Below are 20,183 nucleotides of genomic sequence, written 5' to 3' on the forward strand. Positions count from 1 at the left end.
AGCTCCGTGAAAGTGCATAAACCCACTGAGGGTATTATACAAGCTCCGTGATAGGGCATAAGCCCACTGAGTGTATACAAGCTCCGTGAAAGGGTAGAAGCTCACTGAGTATATTATACAAGCACCGTGAAAGGGCATAAGCCCACTGAGTGTATTATACAAGCTCCGTGACAGGGCATAAGCCCACTGAGTGTATACAAGCTCCGTGAAAGGGTATAAGCTCACTGAGTTTATTATACAAGCACCGTGAAAGGGCATAAGCCCACTGAGTGCATTATACAAGCTCCCTGTCAGAACATAGCCCACTGAGTGTATTATACAAGCTCCGTGACAGGGCATAGCCCACTCTGTGTATTATACAAGCTCCATGAAAGGGCATAAGCCCACTAAGAGTATTATACAAGCTCCATGACAGGGCATAGCCTACTGTGTGTATTATACAAGCTCCATGAAAGGGCATAAACCCACTAAGAGTATTATACAAGCTCCGTGACAGGGCATAGCCTACTGTGTGTATTGTACAAGCTCCATGAAAGGGCATAAGCCCACTGAGTGTATACAAGCTCCGTGAAAGGGTATAAGCTCACTGAGTGTATTATACAAGCTCCGTGAAAGGGCATAGCCCACTGTGTGTATTATACAAGCTCCGTGACAGGGCATAGCCCACTGTGTGTATACAAACTCCTTGAAAGGGCATAGCCCACTGTGTGAATTATACAAGCTCCGTGACAGGGCATAGCCCACTGAGTGTATTATACAAGTTCTGTGAAAAGGCATAAGCCCACTGAATGCATTATACAAGCTCCGTGAAAGAGCATAAGCCCTCTGGGTGTATACAAGCTCAGTGAAAGGGCATAAGCCCACTGAGTGTATACAAGCTCCGTGAAAGAGCATAAGCCCACTGTGTATACATGCTCCGTGACTTTACTGGACATAAGCCAACTGTGTGTATACAAGCTTCGTGACTGCTTGGGCCTTAGCCCACTGTAATCAAGCACTGTGACTTTTTGGGCATAAACACTGTGTGTATACAAGCTCTGTGACTGCATGGACCTTAGCCCACTGTACACAAGCTCTGTGACTGCTTGGGCCTTAGCCCACTGTATAAAATCACTGTGACTCCTTGTGCCTTAGCCCTCTGTATAAAAGCACTGTGACTTCTTGGGCATAATCCCTCTGTGTATACAAGCTCTGTGACTGCTTGGGCCTTAGCCCACTGTATAAAAGCTATTTGACTCCTTGGGCCTTAGTCCTCTGTGTATACAAGGACCATGAGTCCTTGGGCAGTAGCCCTCTGTGTATAAATCAAAAGCACTGTGACTCCTTTGCCCACTAGCCCTCTGTGTATAAAAGCACTGTGACTCTGCATGTCCTTTTTAATATCCTACATAAGGGTGAGTGGGAGGGCCCAAGGACAATTCCATCTTGAACTACCTTTCATTTCTGCCACTGCTGTGTGGCAATGTTTCATAGATGTGCTTTAAACTGTGGTGTCTGTGCCGCTGCGCTGCTGCTCTGACGCTTGGTAACTCTGATGTTTGCTCCGTGAAAGGTCATAAGCCCACTGTGTGTATTATACAAGCTCCGTGACAGGGCATAGCCCACTGTGTGTATTATACAAGCTCCGTGAAAGGGCATAAGCCCACTGAGGGTATTATACAAGCTCCGTGACAGGGCATAAGCCCACTGAGTGTATACAAGCTCCGTGAAAGGGTATAAGCTCACTGAGTATATTATACAAGCTCCGTGAAAGGGCATAAGCCCACTGAGTGTATTATACAAGCTCCGTGACAGGGCATAAGCCCACTGAGTGTATACAAGCTCCGTGAAAGGGTATAAGCTCACTGAGTATATTATACAAGCTCCGTGAAAGGGCATAAGCCCACTGAGTGCATTATACAAGCTCCGTGTCAGTACATAGCCCACTGTGTGTATTATACAAGCTCCGTGACAGGGCATAAGCCTACTGAGTGTATTATACAAGCTCCATGACAGGGCGTAGCCCACTGTGTGTATACAAGCTCCGTGAATGGGCATAAGCCCACTGAGTGTATTATACAAGCTCCATGACAGAGCATAGCCCACTGAGTGTATTATACAAGTTTTATGAAAGGGCATAAGCCCACTGAGTGCATTATACAAGCTCTGTGAAATGGCATAAGCCCACTGGGTGTATACAAGCTCCGTGAAAAGGCATAAGCCCACTGAGTGTATACAAGCTCCGTGAAAGAGCATAAGCCCACTGTGTATACAAGCTCCGTGACTTTACTGGACATAAGCCCACTGTGTGTATACAAGCTCTGTGACTACATGGGCCTTAGCCCACTGTATACAAGCTCTGTGACTGCTTGGGCCTTAGCCCACTGTATAAAAGCACTGTGACTCCTTGTGCCTTAGTCCTCTGTATACAAGCACTGTGACTTCTTGGGCATAAGCCCTCTGTGTATACAAGCTCTGTGACTGCTTGGGCCTTAGCCCACTGTATAAAAGCTCTGTGACTCCTTGGGCCTTAGTCCTCTGTGTATACAAGGACCATGAGTCCTTGGGCAGTAGCCCTCTGTGCATAAATCAAAAGCACTGTGACTCCTTTGGGCACTAGCCCTCTGTGTATAAAAGCACTGTGACTCTGCATTTCCTTTTTAATATCCAACATAAGGGTGAGTGGGAGGGCCCAAGGACAATTCCATCTTGAACTACCTTTCATTTCTGCCACTGCTGTGTGGCAATGTTTCATAGATGTGCTTTAAACTGTGGTGTCTGTGCCACTGTGCCGCTGCTCTGACGCTTGGTAACCAGTCAGCTCACTGCATCCTTTGGCCAATAATGGTGAAAACTATCATTTAAGCTGTGAGGTGGTCTAAATTGACTGTAAATGACAGGAAATTAATGTTATTGAGGTTAATAACACTCTAGGAAGAAAAAAAAGCCAGATTTATGTGATTTTAGCTTTTTTGCCAATTTTTGTAAAAAATCCAAATTCAAAGCCAGTCACTGCAGTTTGGCAGATCCAAATCCAAATCCAAAGCCGGACGACGAATTAGAATCATATCCAAATCCAAATCTGGCAAAAATGGTCCGGCGCACATCCCTAATTGACCCGCCCCATTTTAAAGTGACCACGCCCATTTTTCGGTGCATACGGGGTGGGGGGCTCCATTTTTACATTTGCCCTTGGCTCCAAATACCATAGTTTCGCCACTGTATATCTGTGAGCTCCTGAGTCTGTATATGAAGCACAACGGAACTTGGAATAAAAAAAGCTGCGTCCGCTACATTGTAGCACTTGGTATAAAGCTAAAGGGACTCAGGGCCTGATTCAGCAAGGAACGCAAGTGTGCGCATGCACGCACTTGGCTGCTGTGTGTATATGCTAATGAATGCATATGCACGGTAACCGCAGCACAAGATGCAGACGCCCAGCACTATACAATGCCGCCCACTTCCCTTTACTCAAAGCTTGAGAAGTCCGCAAGGCAGTGGAAACATTGGTAACATCGATAACCATCGGAACCATACACACAATAGAGGTTGACCTGATGTCGTGCAGGATTTTCCCCACTTTGAGTCATCTGGCTGCCTTAATTATGCATGCCCCTATAACGGTGTCCCAACACTCAGGCACGCCTGCATTCTCCCAAAAAAACCATCACCACCCACAAACGGCACTTCCTGACAATCAATATCGGAAGGGTCTGCGTACACATTGGCCGAGTGCGTGCGTTCCTTGCTGAATCAGGCCTTCACTCAATCAGATATACAGAAGGGCCCAGCTAGTTTGTTGCTCATAGCGTGACATTCAAGCTTCTAAGTTGTGCCTTGTAAAGTTGCTTGATGGCTGTACTGTGTTGCACCGTGGCATTCTACAACGTAAGAAAGTCCACAGCATGAAACACACCGCTTAACCGCTGGGTGGCGAGTGCTCCACTGATGAAATTTACACTACTGAATACCATATACTCTAGAAAGTGGATGGTGATCCCTGGCACGCGGGCCAATCACGTTCAGGAGACTACTGCAGTGTATTTGCATGTTGCACAGCCAATCTTTTTAATATTATCATAGAAACTCGGGACGCAAATGAGTACACATACAGTACTGTACAGTAGTGTAATTGCTGTGGTGTTATGATGGTATAACCTATGCATTAACGCACACACAGCGTGGTGGGGTTCAGGTACTGAAACACGACCTCAGTTTTCAATAAGACCACATGAATTCCTGTTCAATAATGTTGCGGTACTGCATTGAAGGCACTATATTGCTCCACCCTGCAATGATACACACCCATTCAGTTATAGGGTGCAGGCGCTCGTGTCGGGTTTCAGATGCACCCAGAGCATATTGGAGTTCAAAGGTTCAGATGGGTCAGACGCACGCACAGCTTTCAATGAGACAGGATGAGTTCATTTAAGGTTCTCAAACTCACTTACAAAGCCCTCACCCATTCCTCTCCCATTTACATCTCAGACCTCATCTCCCTTCACTCTCCTGTCTGCCCTCTTCGTTCAACAAATGCACGCCGCCTCTCATGACAATTGATTACTTTCTCCCACTCCCGCCTCCAAGAGTTTGCCTGCGCTGTTCCCCACCTTTGGAACTCTCTCCCTCTTCCCATCAGACTCTCCATCTCTCTACAATCCTTCAAATGGGCTCTCAAGACCCACTACTTCATCAATGCTTTCCAGCTCTCATCCTAACTTGCTGCTACATGCTCCTTCCTCCCTCCCTACATCATCTGTGTCACACCTGTTTGTCTGCCCCTCCCCTTTAGAATGTAAGCTCTTACGAGCAGGCCCCTCTACCCGCTTGTGCTTCTCCGCTCTCTACTTTCATCTACTTCTTACTCCCCACTAGGGCACCTAACACTTGGTTGCTTTGCTCTGTTGCATATCTGGGCGTTATGGTTGCGAATGTAGCAATGTATATTATCCATGTCCTGTATTGTATTGTACTGTACTGTAAGTCACTGGTCAACCTATTTGTTTATGTACTTTGTAAGGCGATGTGGAACACTTGTGGCGCTATTTAAAGAAATGATAATAATAATATTATTATTAATAATAATAATAATAATAATAATGTTCACTAATGGTGGGGTACTGTGGTTTACATGTACTAGTATAATATTTTGAAAGGAAGACACATTATTATTATTATTATCATTATTATTATTATCATTATTATCATTATTATTATCATGTAACTTCAGGGCTGGCTCTGCAATTCCCCCACCAGGACTCACTAGAAACATCTTACAGTACTGACAAAATTTGTGAAAACCTGTATGGCCTTGTGGTTAGAGCGGGTATTCCCAAAATTATTTCGTAATCCTGATTATTTTAGATTCATTCCTCTATATATTTTTTCATAAAGTACAGTGGTGGGGTGGATCCATCCACGCGTTTCAGTTTTCAGATGCACCCACAGCGTGGTGGGGTTCAGGGACTCAAACGCAACCTACTGTAAGTTTTCAATAAGACCACAAGAATTCCCCCACCCTGCAATGACACACACCCATACAGTTATGGGGTGCAGGTGCTTGTGTCGGGTTTCAGATGCACCCACATTTATGGTGGGGTACTGTGTTTACATGTACTAGTATGGTATTTTGGTGTGTGGTTTAACAGATAGGGGTTTTGGACTATAGATAGACAGTAAAAAAGTCGACAATGTCTAGCTAGACACCAGATGTTAGACAGCCAATAGGTCGACAGGGACAGAATGTTGACATGGACAATAGGTCGACGCACTAAAGGTCAACTTGTAATAAGATCGGCAGGTACAGATGGTCAAAAGGTCGACACAAAAATGTTGACACGTGATTTTTTTTTGTTTGTTAGGTTTAAGGTTAGGCACTTACCGGAGCGTTAGGGTTAGTTACTTACCCTGACGGTTAGGGATAGGCACTTACCCCGATGGTTATGGTTAGGCACCAGGAGGGAAGGTTAGGGTTAGGTACCAAGGGGAGAGTCAGGGTTAGGGAGAAGAGTCGGGCTAAAATCATGTGTCGACCATTTTTGTGTTTACCTTTTATCAGTACTGTAAGCTATATCTAGTGAATCCTTGTGGTGGAAGTGCAGAGCCAGCCATGAAGTTACAAGTTACGTAGACTGTTGTAAATGGATCTGAGGAGTGCTGGGGGGAGGGTGAACAAATTGACCGACTTTTATTTCACCATTTGCATCCCAAAAACTACTATGAAGACTGGTGATCATGAATAATTCATCTCTGTTTATTGAAATTGGTTTATTGGTTTTATTGTAATAATAATGATAATATTAATTAAAAAATGTGTCTTCCTTGCAAAATATTATACTAGTATATGTAAACACAGTACCCCACCATTAGTGAACATTAATTCATCTAATTGAAAACTGTGCTTGTGTCTGATCCCTTTCTGAGCCCCTGAACCCCAACACGTTGTGGGTGCGTGAAACCCTAGACTCAATAACTGTATGGATGTGTGTCATTGCAGGGTGGGGGGAGTTGTGGAGCAAAGTGGTGTCTTCGATACAGTACCGCAACATTATTAAACAGGAATTAATGTGGTATCATTGAAAGCTGAGGTTGCGTTTGAGTACCTGAACCCCAGCATGCTGTGCGTGCATCTGAAACTTGACACGAGTGTCTGTACCCCATAACTGTATGGGTGTGTGTCATTGCAGGGTGGGGAGTTGCGGAGCAATGTAGTGCCTTCCATACAGTACCCCAACGTTAGTGAACAGGAATTCATCTATCCCTATTGAAAGCTGTGGGTGGGTCTCTGATCCCCAATAATAGTAGTCAACATGAAATCATCTTCAAGCTACTGTATCAAGCATGTCTTAAGCGGGCAAGCTAAATTTCTGCGGCCTTGCATAGACTTGAAAGGTGAAACTAAATTTTAATTAATAATTAATGTATGGATGGAAGATAAAATAATATTGATTAAAAAATTAAATAACTAAATCCCCCTAAACAAGATTCAAGCATACACCACTAAGCCACGGACAATATACTCTAAAGCTGTTATACAAGTTAAACATGGCAGTGCAGTGCAAAACTTACATAAAAAAATACAGTAGAGTTTATTGTAGATAAAATAATATTAATTGATATTGATTAAAATTAGGGGTGAGCGGGTTCGGATTTCTGAAATCCGAACCCCCCCCGAGCCCCCCCGATCCGAGTCAGGCTCGACTTTTCCCGCCTGACTCGGATCTGAAATAGAGGCAAAACGTCATCATCCCGCCTTCCGAGTCTCGCGGGTTTTGGATCCTATATAAGGTACCCGCGTCGGCGCCATTTTCTCACTCGGCTGTGGACCATGAAGAGGGAGGGTGGGAGTTAGGGCTGGCTGGGCTGTGTAGTGCTGCTGTTGTCCACTACTTCAAAGTCCATAGGGGCTGGCTGTGTTGTGCTGTGCTGCTGTTGTTAATAGGGGCTGTGTCCACTACTTCAAAGTCCATAGGGGCTAGCTGGACTGTGTTGTGCAGTCAGTTCTCCATAGGGGCTGTGTCCACTCCAAAGTCCTGTGCAGTGTCCCAGTCCTAAAGGGGTGCTGTAGTGTTGTCCAGGGGGTGCTCTGTCCATCAGGGGTGCTCCCCCAAAGTGCTAAAAAAATAATGTATTTTCTGTGTTTGTGAATTGTGCGCGCAGTAGCCGCACGTGCATCAACAAAGTAGTGCCAAGCGTGCGCCTGTGTCATAAGTAAAGGGCCGGCTGGCTTGGCCGTTAAAGGGTGCTGTAACCCCCAAAGTACACTCCAGTCCAAACCAAAAATAAATTAATTTTCTGTGTTTGTGAATTGTGCGCAATAGCCGCACGTGCATCAACAAAGTAGTGCCAAGCGTGCGCCTGTGTCATAAGTAAAGGGCCGGCTGGCTTGACCATTAAAGGGTGCTGTAACCCCCAAAGTACACTCCAGTCCAAACTAAAAAAAATATGATTTTCTGTGTTTGTGAATTGTGTGCGCAGTAGCCGCACGTGCATCAACAAAGTAGTGCCAAGCGTGCGCCTGTGTCATAAGTAAAAGGCCGGCTGGCTTGACCGTTAAAGGGTGCTGTAACCCCCAAAGTACACTCCAGTCCAAACCAAAAAAAAAATTATTTTCTGTGTTTGTGAATTGTGTGCGCAGTAGCCGCACGTGCATCAACAAAGTAGTGCCAAGCGTGCGCCTGTGTCATAAGTAAAGGGCCGGCTGGCTTGACCGTTAAAGGGTGCTGTAACCCCCAAAGTACACTCCAGTCCAAACCAAAAAAATAATTATTTTCTGTGTTTGTGAATTGTGTGCGCAGTAGCCGCACGTGCATCAACAAAGTAGTGCCAAGCGTGCGCCTGTGTCATAAGTAAAGGGCCGGCTGGCTTGACCATTAAAGGGTGCTGTAACCCCAAAAGTACACATCAGTCCAAACCAAAAAAAAAATTATTTTCTGTGTTTGTGAATTGTGTGCGCAGTAGCCGCACGTGCATCAACAAAGGAGCAGCGCCAAGCGTGCGCCTGTGTCCCATAAGTAAAGAGCCAGCTGGCTCATTTCTTAAAGGCTGGTGTAACCCACAAAGTGCACTACTCTCCAGCAAAAATAAAAAAATATTTTCTGTGTTTAGCCGCACATATATATCAAATCGATATAACATAAATTGAGGACCAAACTTTCTCCGATAAAAATAAAATAGAAAAAGATCAAGAACCACTTCCTCCTAGTGCTGAAGCTGCTGCCACTAGTCATGACATAGACGATAACATGCCATCAACGTCGTCTGCCAAGGCCGATGCCCAATGTCATAATAGAGGGCACATACAATCCCAAATGACAAAGTTCAGGAAAATGACCTTGAAAAAATCATTTAAATCAGCTGAAGAGAAACGTAAACTTGCCAATATGCCATTTACGACACGGAGTGGCAAGGAACGGCTAAGGTTGATCCCTAGTATGTTCATGACTAGTGGTTCAGCTTCACATGACGATGGAAGCCCTCCTCCCACTAAAAAAATCAAAAGAGTTAAGCTGGCAAATGCTCCGGGGGAGACAGTTGTTGTCCGTGGGATGAAAAAGCCCATCACGGTCATGCCTGGGCAGAAGACCAAACATTCCACCTCTTTGGTCTGGCAATATTTCGATCCAAATCCGGACAACAACTGTCTTGCCATATGTACCATATGTAATGGTGAAATAAGTAGGGGTAGGGACGTCAACCACCTAGGAACATCCTCCCTTATACGGCACCTGCAGCGCGTTCATAAAAAGTTACTGTCAAGTTCAGAAACTTTGGCTAAGACCGTAAGCAGTCCAGGGACACCTAAATCCCATTGTCCTGTTGTATCCAAGCGCCTGCAAACCACACCGTCAACTCCCTCCTCGTCAATTTCCTCCTTGGTCAGGATCGGAAGTAGTCCTGCAGGCCATTTCACTGGCATGACTGACTCTCCTATCCGGGATTCCTCCGGAGGATCCTGCATTGCTATGCCTACTGCTGCCGCTGCTGCTGTTGCTGCTGCTGGGAGTCGTTCATCATCCCAGAGAGGAAGTAGGAACACCACTACTTTTACTAAACAATTGACCCTCCAACAGTCCTTAGCGAGGAGGATGAAGTACGGACAGCAGTCATCCTGAAGCAAAACGTATAACTGAGGCCTTGACTGCTATGTTGGTGTTAGATGTGCGTCCGGTATCCGCCATTAGTGCAGTGGGATTTAGACAATTGATGGAGGTAGTGTGTCCCCGGTTCCAAATCCCGTCTAGATTCCACTTCACTAGGCAGGCGATACCGAGACTGTACAGAAACGTCAGAAAAAGTGTCCTCAGTGTCCTGAAAAATGCCGTTGTACACAATGTCCACTTAACCACGGACATGTGGGTAGATGTATCACCTTACGCAGCAACAGCAGCAGCGTCACCAGTAGCAGCATCTCAGAAATGCCAGCTCATTCCAAGACAGGCTACGCTGTGTATCACCGGTTTCAGTAAGAGGCACACCGCCGACAACCTCTTAGAGAAACTGAGGGAAATCATCGCTCAGTGGCTTACCCCACTTAGACTCTCCTGGGGATTTGTGATATCTGACAACGCAACCAATATTGTGCGGGCATTACATCTGGGCAAATTCCAGCACGTCCCATGTTTTGCTCACACAATAAACTTGGTGGTGCAGAATTTTCTGAAAAGCGACAGGGGCGTGCAGGAGACGCTTTGGGTTGCCCAAAAAATTTCTGGCCACTTTCGCCATTCAGCGACTGCGTGCCGAAGACTGGAGCGCCAGCAAATACTCTTGAACCTGCCCCGCCATCACCTGAAGCAAGAGGTTGTGACGCGGTGGAACTCAACCCTCTATATCCTTCAGAGGATGGAGGAGCAGCAAAAGGCCATACAAGCCTATACATCCACCTATGACATAGGCAAAGGAGGGGGTATGCACCTGACTCAAGCGCAGTGGAGAATGATTTCCGTGTTGTGCAAGGTTCTCCAGCCCTTCGAACTTGCCACACGTGAAGTCAGTTCAGACACTGCCAGCTTGAGTCAGGTCATTCCCCTCATCAGGCTTTTGCAGAAGCAGCTGGAGAAAGTGAAGGAGGAGCTAAGACGGAGCGATTCCGCTCGGCATGTGGGACTTGTGGATGAAGCCCTTCATTCGCTTTGCCAGGATTCCAGGGTGGTCAATCTGTTGAAATCAGACCACTACATTTTGGCCACCGTGCTCGATCCTAGGTTTAAAGCCTGAGTGGTGTCTCTCTTTCCGGCCGACACAAGCCTGCAGAGGTGCAAAGACCTGCTGGTGAACACACTGTCAGCTGAAGCGGAACGTGACACGTCAACAGCTCCTTCTTCATTTTCTCCCGCAACTGGGGCTGCCAGGAAAAAACTTAGGTATCCTAAGCAACCCGCTGGCGGTGATGCAGGGCAGGCAGGACCAAGTTTGGACATCTGGTCCGGACTGAAGGACCTGGCAACAATTTCTGACATGTCTACTGTCACTGCATATGATACTGTAACCATTGACAGAATGGTGGAGGATTACATCGGTGACAGCATCCAAGTAGGCATGTCAGACAGTCCATACCTGTACTGGCAGGAAAAAGAGGCAATTTGGAGGCCCCTGTACAAACTGGCTCAATTTTACCTGAGTCGCCCCTCCTCCAGTGTGTACTCCGAAAGAGTGTTTAGTGCAGCCGGGAACCTTGTCAGCGAAAGGCGTAGGAGGTTGCTTCCACAGAATGTGGAGAAGATGATGGTCATCAAAATGAATTATCAGCTCTTCCAGGTAGACCAGCCTCCAGAACGTACAGAGGGACCTGTGGTGGTGGATTCAAGTGGGGACGAGTTAATACTCTGTGAGGATGAGGATGTACACACTGAAGAGGGTGAGGAATCGGTGGATGAGGAGGATGAGGATGACATCTTGCCTCCGTAGAGCCAGTTTGTGCAGGGACAGATTAATTGCCAGCTTGTTTTGTGGGGGCCCAAACGAACCAATAATTTCAGCCACAGTTGTGTGGCAGACCCTGGCGCTGAAATGATTGGTTTGTTAAAGTGTGCATGTCCTGTTTATACAACATAAGGGTGGGTGGGAGGGCCCAAGGACAATTCCATCTTGCACCTCTTTTTTTTCTTTGCATTATGTACAGTTTGGGGCCTAGTTTTTCAAACTGCCATCCTGTCTGCCACTGCAGTATCACGCCTAGATGGGTCACGTGTTTGTGCCGCCCACTCATGTCGCTTAGCATAGTCATCCAGCTTCCTCGGTGCAACCTTTTGGACATAAAAACACTATTGTGAGGTGTGAGGTGTTAAGAATAGACTGGAAATGAGTGGAAATTAAGGTTATTGAGGTTAATAATAGCATAGGAGCAGAAAAACCTACAAATTCTGTGATTTTAGCTGTTTTTATGCTTTTTTTCAAAAAAATACAGATCCAAAACACAAAACCCAGAACCCAAAACACGGAAGGGTGGTTTTCGCAAAACTAATCCAGATCCAAAACACGAAGAAAGATCCAGATCCAAAACCAAAACACAAAACACGAAAAGTGGCCAGTGCACACCCCTAATTAAAATACAATTTGCACCAGACGCAGACTTGCATCTTATTACTGTATACAGTAGTTGCATGGGGTTGATACTGCAGTGTCCATTTTCAGTGAGACTAAAAATCCCAGCAGAAATTGGTGGCTAAACTACAAATACTATATAAAGACTCAATAATGACACCCAGCAGTGGTGCTTGCTATGGGGCCCGGCGGCTTAGGGGGCCCATCGACCCAGCAAGCAACCCCCTGCACCCTGCTGATTTTTTATTTGTCTTTACCTTTGAAATTCCCCAGGCAAATGGCCAGGTGGCTGGGTAAGTGGTTGGGGGAGGAAAGGGATGCGGATGTAAAAGCGGACTATAGTGTCACTCACTCACACTGTCCTTCCACACGCCTCACCCCCGCAGCCTGCAGCTAGCTTTCTTGCGAGATGTTGATGTCATCATCTCACAAGTCTCTGGGCAGTGGGCAAGGAGGACTGGGAGGGACTTGTGTGGTGCAGGAACAGCGTCCATCAGTTAGCAAGAGAGCGGCTGCTTCAGTGAATAAAGACACAGGCAGTGATGTGAGTAACAAATTGTGCTGCTGCTGCTGCCGCCATCATGAAAGTGATCATTTATAAATATAATATATATGTATATATACATAAATTTATTTAAATATACATATATACACATATATATACATATGTATATATACAGTATATATATACACACTCTGTTATGTTCGGGGGTGTTTGTGGACCCGGGGTGGTAGCAGGAGCAATCACAGAAGCAGATTTGAAAATAAAACTAGGATTTTTAATAAGTGCTTGAGTAGACATATAAAGTGGCAGTAAATAAAAGTCCAGGAATATATAAATGTGCACAAGAGTTCTGTGGTGGGAGTAAAGGGTTAATGTCCAAGTTGAAACAATTAGAGCTGTCCAGGTGTGCAGGTAGTGAAACTGAAAATAATCAAGCCAGATATGCAGGTAGTGAACTGAGAATAAACAAGCCAGGTATGCAGGTAGTGAACTGAAGCGCAGGATGTCAGCAGGCTCAGGCACTCAGGTATGGGCAAGGGTGACGGAGGAAGCGGGGTAGTCCAGTAGGAGCTAGGAGCTGACAGGCAGACTGGCAGACAGCGAATTCACAGGAACAGGATAAGCACAGAGAACTCCCTCTCAGCTAGGCTGAGATACACCTTGCACTGGCAAAGAAGGAAGGCACTGACCCTTCCTAAATACCCCATGCCGTGCTGTTACTGGCCGGAGGGAGCATGTGACTCACCAGGATTGGCCAGCCGCATCACATGGCCAGAAGGCAAGATGGCGGCGCCCATGCCAAACGGAATGGAGACGCCGCCAGGCCTTACCAGCGCAGAGTGACAACAGGCCCACACAACAACGCGCGCAGCCAAAGCCCCCCGCCAGACACCAGCTCCGCCACCAGACAGCCCGCGCCACAATGACCTCACATGCTGAAATACCCTTGCCGTGACACACTCTGGTTGAAACCTGAGTTCGGGGGCCCCATAAAAATTTTGCTATGGGGCACACAAAGTTCTAGTTACAACCCTGGTTGGCAGAGTCTCATGGGACCTGGCGAGTTAAGAGGGGCTTTTTGGTGCGACTACAGAAGAGATGTGTAAGAACACATCTGTGTCTTCAGCTGTTGGCATGCCCAGTGACACATCTCTGGATTTAACAATCTTTCTGGTATTTGGATTCCACAATATGTAACCTCTGCTGTCATGACAATAGCATGATGCATGTTCAAAAGACCAAAATAAAATACTGTACACTGACCATTCCAGAAGATTAGGAATTAGGAGTGGGCACACACACACATACACACACACACACACACACGCACACACACACTCTATAAGTGATGTGATCCAGAACCTATCTCTAGCTGGCTACACTGCAGCAAATTACCGCTCATGAATGAATTGCACACCTTGCTCACTTTACAGGTCTCTAGTGGTTTCTTAATCTTGTCCCATGGGATGCACCTGGGCTGCAGTTGGCTCCTAGTCCCCTTTCCGCCAAAGAGGGCTGGCTTCTTGCACAATTATTATAGAAATTGGAGGGAAGGATCATCCCTGGGTTGATTCACATGGGCCCTATAGTAGGAAGAAGATCAATTACGTCAAAGAACTTATGACAGCAACATTGCTTCTCTTAAAAATAAAGCACTGAGGACCTCATTCAGAGACGGTCGTAAGCGGCCGCTCGGTCTTATGCCTAACGACCGCAAAACTGGAAAAGGAAGCCATCGTACGGCCGGTCGGTCATAACCAAAGTGACATCCATACATGAACAATGCACCTCTAGCTAACGAGTGATAGCAGCTAGCGATTGAGTCAATTGTTGTCAGTCGTTGTCAGTCGCTGTATGTTAATTTTCTGATGGTTGCGGCCGCTTGTGTTGTGTGCAAATTACTCCAAAAATTACCAAAAAAACGCATAGAATATGCCATCCCCAGAAATTTATTTATTCTTATCATTCGCTTATGCAAACGCAGCTGAATCAATTACATGCCAATTAGCAGTGTTATTAGCTATAACAAACGATTATTAGCTACTTGCGTTGTGTGGCTCAAAATAGAAACATCACTCCGAACATCAGTAACATTCGATAGTATCGATAAAGTAAAAATATTCTGCGCTTGTGAATGTTTAAGCAGCTCAGTAAAATAAATGTTGGAATTGATATATCAAATACGAGCGCTAATGAATAATAATAATGGTAAATATGTAAATTGTTATATGGTGGCTAATGTATTATTGAAAATACGTGCTCTACATCACCATAAATTATATAACAGTGGCACCTGTATGTGCTGAGTGATGTGTAAATGGTTAAAATTAAAGTGAGAGCACTAGAAGCACTTGAGATATTGGTAACAATAATCTGATACCAATACTGGATATATAAATTGTTACTTAATAACTAGTGTGTTTGCTGACATGTAAGCTCTGCAACACTGTATCTTATTCACCTTTTTCAATAGTCAGTGATGTATATTTGATTATGTGTAGAATGGGAGCATTTAATTAAACTTTAAAACCAATGTTTGGAACACAAGGATAATTAAAAACAAAGCCAAAATTAAAAAACACTTAGATAAAAATGTTTTATGTTTATAGCTCTTATGAGATATTTGTTTGGAGAGTCCGTCAGTCTGTACACGGCTGGTATGCCGCCAATGGATGCCGCACCTAGCAGTGAGGCCAAAACAATGGAGGTAGTGCTTTACCCTAACTGTCCCTATCTTACCTCCTAGGCTTCTTCTGTTGGTGCGGCATGTCTTCTCCTCGCTGCTGCCGTGAGCGGATGCAGGAAGGCAGCCGCTTGTAGTGTAGCTCTGCCGGGACGGGTGATATGATGTAGTATCGATTATACTCTGGGGCTTGAGAGAACACGATCAGCCAGGCCTCTAACCTGCTCCCAGAGTGACGTTTTACTACTTCCAGCCTTCTATGTCGGTCGTAGCAGGAAATTTATGTACGCCCCTGAAACGCCCTGAAAACGGTGCGTTTTTAGACCACCACCCCCGTCACCACCCACAAACGACCTTTCATGTTAATCCAACTCTTGGAAGCCCCTTCCTGCTCGTAAGCCATACGATCAACAGCATTTTGGATCGCAAGGTCTCGTACGCACATGCGCACAACTAACCGTACAGATGCGTGGTTTGGATACATCGCGTGCGTACGACCGAGTGGCCACTTACGACCGACTCTGAATGAGGTCCTGAATCCCACCCTGATGACGGCAACTTCCCCTCCTCCTCCTGTGCACACTCAGCGGTGATCATACTGCCCTTCATATGACCCTGTACCTGTCCAAGAGGTAGGCAGAGGATCCCTGCTGGCCACCAACATATGCATTCTGAGTGTGCCAGTGGTCCCAAAGGCTCATCTTGAATCAAATCTCTTATTTGAGGTCCAACAAAGATTCCCCTCTTTGATCTTTGATCTTTGTATCACTGATCCTTGGGAATTGTTTTCTTAGGTACTTGCTTAGTCATCACTCCTATGACTCGATGGGGTATATTTTCTAAAGGACAATTTTAATCGATTTTAATCGATTTAAAATTGATCAAAATCGATGTTGTGTTTCTGGGGCTAAATCACACATTTATTAACTTTCAACTTTTGAATTATGTGCATACACGCGGTCAGACCTGTCAGATGAACAATTGAACGATTTTACCAATGATTTGAATGATTTTACCAATGATTTGAATGATTTTACCAACGATTTGAATGATTGAACGATTTCAGACAGTATTAAAATGAATGAAATCGTCAAAATCTGACTGCAAACACAGACAATATCAAATATCGTTATCTGTCATGCTGGAACGCCCATCATTCATCGTTGCAGGCCCATGTCAGATTTTCTTTCAAATATGAACGATTGAACGATTTTTAAAATTGTTATCGGTCATAATTGACAACAAATCTGACCGTGTTTATGCACCATTAGTAGCTGTGTGATTTAGCCCCAGAAACAAAACATCGATGTTGATCGATTTTGATCGATTTTAACTTGATTAAAATCGACATTTAGTAAATATCACCATGTATATTCTTAAAGAGGGCACAGCTTTAAAACTATGGGTTATGGAAAGATTACAAAACCATTTATGAAATCAGGGTAGATAATGGAAATCTAATTTAAAATATACAGTATCATAATCTGTCACTTTGAAAAGCAATGTTGTACTTACTTTGCTTGGCAAGTAAATATTTTTGTAAACAGATCAAAGTTTGCAATGTTCGAACACACTTGGTCTTGTTTGCACATTTCTGGATTCAATAAAAAAACATCGTATTTTATTACTGTTTACAGTATACCACAGTACACTAGTGGAACTATGATTATCACTGCAGGACATAGAGTGTTTTTCATTAGTGGTGGCTGTCACTCTTGTTAAGTTTGCGTTTTCTTAAACACATGGCTGAAACGCAACTATGCTAGAATTTTGTTTTCAAGATCACAGAAAGGATGTTTTTAATAAAAATAGTTACAAAGTAAAGAGCACTTTAAACTTAACTTATCCTTTGAATTTTCATTTTGCATGATTGTAAGCTTTATCTATCTATCTATCTATCTATCTATCTATCTATCTATCTATCTATCATAATCTATCTATCTATCTATTTATCAGAGATGTGCGCTATTTTGGTTTTGGTTCTAATTCATCGTTGTGTATTGATTTTGCCAAAACCATCCTCAAATGTTTTGGTTTTGAATCTGTATTTAATTTTTTTTTATAAAAACAGTAAAAATCATTTAATTTGGGTCTATTTTTGTTCCTACAGTATTATTAACCTCAATAACGTTAATTTCCAGTAAATTTTTACCACCTTACTACTCACACTATTGTTCAACAATATTGTCCAAAGGCTGGCTGGCTAAACTAAGCAATAGAACAGCAGCACAAACACATGGCAGTTTAAAAAATCTACAGTTCACCTATGAAACAGTGCCACACAGCAGTGGCAGTTTAACAAACTATATGACCTCATAGAAACCAAGAAAGTTTTCATTAATCAAGAACTAGATAGAGACCCAAGGGCAAATGGACAGGGAGATGGAAGTGAAGCATGTATGCAGTGGAAGGCAGGTAAAGGAAGGAAGGATTGATCACTTTAGTAAATTTTATTTAATTGTTTGATTGCCAAAGAAAATGTAAGATAAAAAATGTTTTAAAAAAAAAAGACAGAATTCTGGAGCTTTTGTGGTATTAATCTGCAATATGCACTAGAGAAATTATTTACAGCTGTCAACAGAAATACTTGTTCACCATGGATAAGCAGAAAATCTTTCTGTATGTGGACTAACTTTATTTAGAAGAAAAAACATGGTAATATTGTCCCTCATACTCAGACTTTTGGGTGCACCTCATAAATGTAGAACAGGGGTGTATTACCCAATTAGGATGGAGGGCTGGCGGGAGGAGGTGGTAGTACGACCAGCGGGTCAGCCTCCTAATATTTGTTAGTGTATGATATGCTGATTTGGAGTTTGTAACCTTGCCGTGCAGCTATTCATTTTCTTGGCTGCTTGTTTCAACTAGAGATGTTCGCTTCGGTTCTCCAGAAATCTGAATCCACCCGAATTTCGTGAATCCGGATAAATCCGAATCGCGGTTCTAATCTCCTGAGTAGATCCGGGTAAATCCAGATCGCAGTTCTGATCTTTTTGCGGTTCGGAATTCGGATTTTAAATCCGAATTTCAGGTTTTGGACTGCATAAATTACATGATTTTAGCTGTTTTTAAAACTTTTTAGCTATTTTTTAATTAAAAAGTCCAGATCCACCTACTATACATTATTTCATAATGTTTACAGCAAACTGCCTAGTAAACACACAAACGGTTTACTAAAAAAAATAATCTGTTTTTTAACAATTGACAAAAACTTCACACTGCGACCCACAGTGCTTATATTATTAACGCTGTGGTGCTGAACACACACAAGTTTTTTTATATATTTCTTTTTTTTACAAAATGCTGCAAATCACTGCACTTATTTTTATAGTAATGGTGGTACACACCAAAAACTTTTGCAGGCACCAGTATGCACCAATAAAGGGTTAATGCTGCCCTGCACTGCACTGCACTTCATTATAGTCTCATTTTATATTCTTTAAATGTCATTTGTTGTAAATTGTATCTGGTATTGGGATACACTATTTTTATAGGAGTCTGCTCAAGTCCATTGTTTCAGATATTTATTGTACAGTATGTTCATGTTTATTTTTCTTTATTGTTTTAAATAAGTGTAATAAACACTATTTATATTTACATGCTATTATACTGTATGTGTTTTCATCATATGTCTCTGCTTAAGTATTAGAGTGCAGTTCATTAATCACTGTTCATAAATTGAATTCAATTTAGAAAAGGCTTCTAAAATCGAATTTTTGTAAATATGGGATTTTGACAGGACTTCTACATTCGACTTGAGGTGAGCTAAATCGAACATAAAATCTAATGGAAATTAAACTTTGCTAAATATACCCCTAAAATTGGAATAATGGACACAGCCTGGAAATATGCAGGCTAGACTGGACTGGAACTGGAGGAGACAGCAGGTGATTTGAACCAGACTAGAACCGGAAGAGGCTGGGTCGGACTGGGTCCATAGAACACTGAAGAAACTTTGAACCGGACTGGTGCTTTTAGTGCCTGGGCGCCCTTGTCAACCGTTGTGTAGACTGTAATAATTATAAAATAGTGTCAGATATTGGTCAATTTATTATTAAAATAGTGTGGCTCAAATATGAACTTAAAAACAACTGTACTGTACGTACTTCCAGTTCGTGTTTTTTTTCCCCCGGCAATGATTTAATACCCATAAGAAAGATGAATAGAGGGTTCTAGTAGAAGAATGGTTTCTAAAAGCTTCTTTTTTTTACTTTTGCCATTTCTTTCACTCACTCCTTTGACGTAAATTAATTTGCAGGGCATGTGAGTCATTTGCCATCTGTTGCTGAGCAAATTAGAATTGCTGATGTTGTTTTGGCCTAACCCTGAACCATTAAAAAAAAAATGACAATAATTAACATGAGCATGTTCTTGTTAAAACTTTTTTCTTTTTCCAGTCAGCCCTCCCAAGCCTGTTGAAAGACAAAAAAAAATGTTTTAAAATTCCCCGGAAAAAACTGAGAGAGGTTTGCTGTTAAACCAAATTGAATCTGGAGACTATTATTTGTGGTTACCATTTGAATAAGTGGACAGTCTGCGTAATAAGGCAGGAAAGCAAAGAGGATATCTGAGGTCAGTTTTGTCAGGGTATAAGAATGCTAAACAAAGAGGGCATTGGTCGGAGATTGGGGAAGAATGTCAAAAAAAGAGCTCTCAGAGCAGAATGAAAAGAAGCATGGGAGAGAATTAGTGGAGATTAGCGGGACTGTGAAGAAAGAGAAGACTGCCAATCACCTATTAAAAACATGTGGCTTTCACATTTAACTGTAGATGGAAGTTATGAGCTGAACTCCTACACTGGCCAGTGTTCTGTCACAGCCTGTAACCATGACATGCCAGAGATCATCAAGCAATTTTACACATGCATTCTAATGGAGTACTAAAAATATGTATGCATTGTGGACTCTTAGTGTTTCCCATGAAGATAAAGACATTTACCAAAAGACTTTTAATTTGTTCTGAAGTGTTCAT

Source organism: Taudactylus pleione, unplaced genomic scaffold (assembly GCF_031769625.1).
Source record: "Taudactylus pleione unplaced genomic scaffold, aTauple2 ptg000201l, whole genome shotgun sequence".
NCBI lineage: Eukaryota > Metazoa > Chordata > Amphibia > Anura > Myobatrachidae > Taudactylus > Taudactylus pleione.